This window comes from Galeopterus variegatus, unplaced genomic scaffold (genome assembly GCF_000696425.1).
Source record: "Galeopterus variegatus unplaced genomic scaffold, G_variegatus-3.0.2 Scaffold16489, whole genome shotgun sequence".
NCBI lineage: Eukaryota > Metazoa > Chordata > Mammalia > Dermoptera > Cynocephalidae > Galeopterus > Galeopterus variegatus.
The window spans coordinates 11,733-19,499 of record NW_007742600.1 but is presented as its reverse complement, the minus strand read 5'-3'; positions in this window follow the sequence as shown (position 1 = coordinate 19,499).

Here is a 7,767-nt window from a genome sequence, read left to right as displayed (position 1 = left end):
TTCTTTTCTCTATTATTTTAATGCTTCATTTTGTCACATTTTAAATAATTTTACTGATCTTAAGTGTGTTTTGCTGTATGTTAGGGCCGGAAAAGTAAATCAAAGAATTTTATTGAGATTAAAATAAATGTCCTTAATTTATATTATAATACATAACTCTCAGAGATCCATACATCACCTGTTCAGAAAAGCTTCCTTTTGCCCCAGTTGTCCTTGTCTTTCTTATTGTTTGATATTAAGTCTATATCTTCAAGAGAAGCTTCAAGGAGCAGAACTTTTAGTTATGGAAAGAGCATTTACAGGAAGGAAAGAAGTTCCAGGCAGGAGGAACAATGTATGCAAAGGCATGAAAATATTATGAACGGTGAGTATGAGAAACTACTACTGAAACACAAAGTATAAGTAAGGGAGTGGCAAAAACTGAGAGCAGATGGCTCAGAAAGGTATTTGTTTATCATGCAAATAAAGAGGAAAACCAATTTTTCAATGAGATGTTCGGATAGTTATTTTAGAAACATCACTCTGGATCTCATTGTGGTGAGTGCATATTAGGATATATTATAATACATAACTCTCAGAGATCCATACATCACCTGTTCAGAAAAGCTTCCTTTTGCCCCAGTTGTCCTTGTCTTTCTTATTGTTTGATATTAAGTCTATATCTTCAAGAGAAGCTTCAAGGAGCAGAACTTTTAGTTATGGAAAGAGCATTTACAGGAAGGAAAGGAGTTCCAGGCAGGAGGAACAATGTATGCAAAGGCATGAAAACATTATGAACGGTGAGTATGAGAAACTACTACTGAAGCACAAAGTATAAGTAAGGGAGTGGCAAAAACTTAGAGCAGATGGCTCAGAAAGGTATTTGTTTATCATGCAAATAAAGAGGAAAACCAATTTTTCAATGAGATGTTCGGATAGTTATTTTAAAAACATCACTCTGGATCTCATTGTGGTGAGTGCATATTAGGGCGATAAGAACAGAAGGCAAGAGATCAGTTAAAAAGTTATGACAACAGTTCAGGCAAATGACGATGAAAAATTGAACTAAGCCAGTAGTTGGGCAATCAGTATATAGGCAATAAAAAAAGAGCTTTGAGAAATGTTTATTATTTATGGTTTCACATAAAACACAAGACATAATGACGATGAAAAATTGAACTAAGCCAGTAGTTGGGCAATCAGTATATAGGCAATAAAAAAGAGCTTTGAGAAATGTTTATTATTTATGGTTTCACATAAAACACAAGACATACATTTTATAAGCCTGTATAAATATATCTATACATTAGTTCACCCTTCTTGGGAATTACTGAAAGAAGGGAGATAAATTAAAAAATTTGGGGACATGATTAGGTGGCTGTAGACATATAAATGAAAGTCTTAAACCAGTGTTATTTGATAGGTGGTTTCTAAACCAAGGTCTATCATAATGTTGCAGGAAAGCATCCTAGTGACATTGCTGTTCAGTAGCTGGACAGATTTCTTGAGCTCAGTTTCCAGCTGTCTCTTAGCACCTTCTCTTGAACTCTGATCAGCACACTAACCTCATCCTAACCCAGCCTACACTCTTATTGTCCCTGCTAACCCTGGTTCTCCTGACACTGCAGTCTCCTAGACACCCAGGTTTTCACCTCTGTCTTCCTCTCTAATAACCTGGCATCCTAGCCCTACAGTGTCTCTAATCTCTGTCCTAGCATTTCCTCTCTCCTTCAAGTTCAGGATCTTATTCTTTCCCACCCAGGTTCTCACAACAATTTTCTTCCTCTCTGTGTTCTAGTATAACCACAGCTAAACCATCCTATATTCTTCAGCTGAATTCAGTGTCCTGAAATATAGTGTTGATCTTGTCCCTGTTTCAAATCTGTCAAGGGTAGTATAAATTTCAATTAATAAAATTACTTTGGAATACTCTTTGGTATTATCTACTAAAGTTGAATATACACACATCCTATAGCTCATCCATTTCACAACTAAATATATATCCAGCAAAAATGTATGCCTATATGCATCAAAAGACAAGTACAAGAGTCTTTACAGCACTTTATCCATAATAGCCAAAACCTGGCATCAACCCAATCTAGTAGGCAAGATAAATAAATTGTGGGGTGTTCATGCAATGCAATATAGACACTCCTTGACCTACAATGGGGTATGTCCCAATAAGTTCATTGTAAATTGAAAATATCGTAAGTTGAAAATGCTTTTAATACACCTAACCTACCAAACATCATAGCTTAACCTAGCCTGCCTTAAATGTGCTTAGAAAACTTATTTTAGCCTAGAGTTGGGCAAAATCATCTGGCAACACAGTACACTAGAGAGTATTGGTTTTTTACCCTTGTGATTGTGTGGCTCACTGGGAAGTGTGGCTTGCTGCCACTACCCAGGATTGAGAAAGAGTACTGTATGGCATATTACTAGCCTGGAGAAAAGACCAAAATTCAAAACTGGAAGTATGGTTTCTACTGAACATGTATTGTTTTTGCACCATTGTAAAGTCAAAAAATCATTAAGTTGAACCTTGGTAAGTTGGGGACCATCTGCACTACACAGCAATGAAAAAAAGGGCAGCTTTTAAATATCAGGCTCTAAAACAGACGAAACTAATAACTGGTGTCAGAAATCAAGACAGTGGTTTATTTTAAGGAGAAGGAAGGGAGAAGTTACTAGGAAGGGACAGGAGGGGAACTTCCGGGTACTGAAAATTTTTTATCACTTGATCTGAATGGAAGATACATGTTGTTTTTGTGAAAATAAAAATAAACACACACATATACACATATACATCCTTCAGTGGCTCTCTATTGTCTACCAAATAATGTCCGTACATCTAAACCTGCAAAGCAGGATTGTAGTCAGTGATCTTCTGGAATCTACCTTTCCAATCAACGTAGTCAAACATGTTTCCTTCCCTATCACATCCCCTGCCTATCATCACAGCTACACTGTTGCTGTGGAACCTCCTACACCACAAGTTTCACCTGTATATAAGGTTGGAGCAAATTATTTCATAAAACATATCGGAATTGAAATTAAAAATTTTTGCAACAACATTATTTTCTAGAAAAGACAGTGGCATTGTTGAGCTAAATCCTCTACTAAATTCTTTTTGTTCTCCAGTTTTCTGACATACCAGGGAACTTCAAGTTGTGGTTTCTCTAAGCCCAAGTCTCTACTGGTGATGTAAGATCATAAGTGACTTAGGCTTTGCTGGAAAAAGTCTGCTGGTACTCCAATAAGAGACCCTCAGGGACGAGCGAAGAAACACTTCCAGGGCTGGAAGCCTGATTTGGCTGTGGGATGCTCCTAAGGTTGGTGGACAACAATCAAAACCACAGTGACCAAAGTGTTTTGTCTAAATTTGGGTCAACACTGATCTCTGAGCATATCGGATGTGCCTGCCAGAATTTCTACTGAGTGATAACACCTCTGTGGGTAGTAATTGTTGTGGTTCTAAGTGCTCATTTCTGTGGAACAAATTATTAGCCTGTCACTGAGGGACACTAGATTAGCCTGTCCTTAGGCAGAAATAAAAACAGCAGAAGGAAATGGGTTCAGGTTTTGGCCAAGTGGGCTGAGTGTCAGGTCAGGGTTTCCATCTGATTGTACAAACTGGAAGAATCTGGAGCAGAGGCCCAGTGAAATAAACTATGCAACTGACATGGGGAACATGGGGACAGGCCACAATAAAGAGAGCAAGTGTGCATCCTAAAACAGTACACCTCAAACTTCAGCATGCATAAGAATCACCTGGACAGCTTTTGAAAGCACAGGTTCCTGGGATCCACCTCAAGGGATTCTGATTCAGGTCTCAGGTCAGAATTTGCATATCTAACAAGACCCCAGGGGAAACATTGTTTTAGAAAACTATCAGGCTGGTGGAACAAAACTAATTCCAGTCCCCATCCACCACAGGATATTTAGTATGCTTCCAGCCTTTGTCAGAGTCAGTTTAGGGACTGTGTGGGTTGAACACACAGGATGAGAAGGTCAATTCCTACTGCATGAGGTAATGCAGGGCAGTAAATATGACACCTTACCTACTGTCCCCAGTTTGTACAATCAGATGGAAGCCCCATCCCTACTGTCCTAACCCATGTCCTAGAGCTTGCATGTGAGGTTTCTGGGTGGAGGAGGTACATGTAGTGGGCACAGCCCAGAGATGCTATTAAACATCCTACAATGCACAGGACAGCCCCCACAACAAAGAGTTAACCAGCCCAAATGTCAGTAATGCAGAGATTGAGAAACCCTATCTAGAAATCTATCCATTCAATTTGGAATTTTCACTTGGGTTTTGTATCAGGTTACACAGGGCAATGGAAGCAGTTATTTAAATCAATGCTATTTATGTTGAGGCAGCTTATAATAAAAGAAACATTGATTCTACAAATAAAACCAAAAAGCATTTAAATAAAATAATAATGAGACAACTAATAAAGGTGGTGAGGGAGGAAGAAATAAAATTATACAGGAAAATTAGGTTAAAGGGAGTTCTTTTAGTAGAGTTCTAACCAAGAGCTTTGGGGAAAGGGAAGAAGAGGGCAGGCTCCAGGTCTCTAACTTTGTAAACCCTGGACTCCACCGACTTTAAAAATACTGGGCCTAATACATGTTGATACAAAATGAATGAAAGTGGTTAGTCCATCCTCTTTCTAAGGATTTTGTATGGGTGAAAATCTATGGTAGTTTTTTTTTTTTTTTTTCTGAACTTATGATGGTTAATCACTTTTTTAGTTAACAAGTTCTATCCTATAAACTGGAACTTTGAGAATAATTTTGAAGCATGGACAACCACAAATAGTTCAGTCTTGCATTCTTATATTTATTCTGATTCTTCCCTTGTTCAAAATAAAAAACAATTGGTCAGATTGATTTTTCTTTTTTTTAACCAAACAACATTTACCCACTACCTCTTACTTTGTCAGGTTAAACAATCTCCTTTCTCTTAATTTTTTTTTTCTCCACCTTAAATAGGGTAATCATATTTATTTCAGATTTCTCTAGTCTTTCCAAACTCATGTTTATAATTTGAAGACTGTAATGAGAAACAGTACTTTTAGATTCATAGTCAATGGACATTTTTTCCATGTTTCTTCTGTGTTAAGTTTTGTGGTAGACACTCATATTTTTTTTTTGTTGTTGTTCCTGTGTGAGTTAGGTAAGCTTTACACATGAAGGAACTGACATAGAGGGTTTCAGGAAACATATCCAAGTTCATACAGATTGTAAATCATAGAAATAAGACTCAAATTCAGATTTTCTGATCCAGTTCCAGGAGTCATAAGATAAACACTATTTAGAACATTAAAATTACTTCCCAGCTTTTTCATATCATACCAATAGTAATAATTCTAACACCTTATTTGAATGTTAATAATGGCAGCACATTGATGACTCAGCTGAGGACTTAGCTGAGGACTCACCTAAAGTGTGAAATTTGTGGTCACTGTATTTAATGGTTCCGCATCTCATGCTCTCAATGCCCTAGCATTATTCACAAAACGGCTTAATTACTATATATTCATTTTTATACAAATAATATTTTATCAATTATCTATGATTATATAACAAATTATTCCAAAACTTAGTTAACAACAAATATTTATTATCTCATAGCTCCTGTGGATGTCTCTGGCTCAATGTCTCTTCTAAGGTTGCAGTCAAGGTATAGATAGGCCAGGGCTTGAAGCCTCATCTGAAGGATTGACTGTGAGAAGATTTGCTTCCAAACTTACCCATGTGGTTTTTGATAGAATTCTGGTCCTCATGAGCTGTTTGGCTGAGGGCCTCAGTTTCTTGTTGGCTACAGACATCAGTTCCTTGCTGCCTGGGCCTCTCTATAGGAAAACTCACATCAGGGTAGCTGGCTTCCATCAAAGCAAGCAAGTGAGAGCTAGAGCAGACGAGAAAGACATACATCACAGTTTTGAGAACCTTAGACATCACATCTTATCATGTCAGTATATTATATTCACTATACTCATTAAAAATTAGTCACTAGGTTCATCCCACACTCAAAGAAAGAGGATTGCTACCAGGCTATGAATGCCATGAGGAAGGAATTATTATTGAGTGCCATCTTAGTGATTGCCTACCACAAATACTAACCAATCTTTCTATACATTAAAGAGTAATTTTTTCTATATTTCCTAAATAACGTATCCATTTGTTCAACAATATTCATAAGATAAAAATGAATCTTTTATCATAAGGCTTGTCAAGTCATCATGCAACTAGCTGCTCCTGTACCTACAGATGGGATGCTGAATGGAGACTCGAGGAGATAGAGGGCAAGGGGAGTTTTCTTAGTCCTGGTGCCATCTAAACTAAGACTGGAAGGAAAAGTAGGTATAAATTAGCTAAGGAAGAAGCGGATGAGGATAGAATGTTCCAAGCAGAAAGAAAAACATGTACATACAAGGGCCTGGAGTGAGAAAGAATCAATTATATTCAACATCTATATCCATAATCTTATTAGAGTATTAGGGTTTGTGATTATTCTCAATAAAGGTGTTTTAAACTAACCAGAATAACTGTTATATATTAAATTTATAGTTTCTTTCCATTTTATCAAAGTAGTTTTCTAAATTTGGTCTTACAAGATATATTGGACATAAGAACTCTGAATTTTTCCTGTCCACATACACCAACTACTTAGTCTTCCCTCCTAATTTTGCTTCTGCCCAAGGTGATATCCTAAGGCCAAGCCTACATAATACAAGGTGCAGAGCAGATTTAACAATTATGCATTAATTTGGTCAATCTGATAAGCTCAACCTGATAATTAAATTCAAAGTAAAATATCTTTTGCTCCCAAACAAAAAAGAAAAAGTGGTGGGAAGAGATTATATTATTTTGACCCTTTTCCTGTAGGCATTGGGTCTACAGGTCAATGGTTAATATTAACATAGTTTGTGTAATTAATATCAAGTCTCTTGGTAAGCAGATCAAAAAATTCTTCATAGTTAGTTTTTTAGAAGGATGCTGGATATATAATCTCCACTAACACAAAACAGGATTCACTGATGAAGCCGCCTGGCTTTATTTGTTGGGAAACTGCTGATTACTGCTTCTATCTCATTGCTTGTTATTGGTCTGTTCAGGTTTTGTATTTCTTCTTGGTTCAGTCTCGGTAGTTTGTATGTGTCCAGAAACTTATCCATTTCCTCCAGATTTTTTAATTTGTTGGAGTATCCACTAGCACAAAATAAATTAATATATTGTTTTTCAGGAAGGATGTTAGAATAAATGACTAAATGCAACCCTAGGACAGATATCTGATTGTTATTAAGAAGCATGTATACATTAAATTCATTGTTTGACTCTAGTTTTTACATTTTTTATTATGTAAAATTTTGAGCACACACAAAAGTAAACAGGATACCCACCATCCTGTTCCAACAACCATCAACCCAGGACCAATCTTTCACCACCCATGCCCCTAACTATCCGCCTCTCATATTAGTTTTGAAGTTTATTCCAGATATCATATCATTTTATCTAAAAATATTTCATTATATATCTCTAAAAGAGAAGGAGTTACTGTTTAAAACAAAACCACAGTACCATTTTTCTCCTAAAAAAAGAACAATAATTCCTTACTATTATTAAATAATTAGTCTTTTACTCTTATTTTTACTTTCTTTTTATAGTGAGATAAGCAGATAGATAATTGGTGATTCTCAGTCAGGGGTGATTTTATCCTCCAGGGGATATTTGGAAATGTTTGGAGATATTTTTGTCACAACTGGGGGGGGGGCGTGC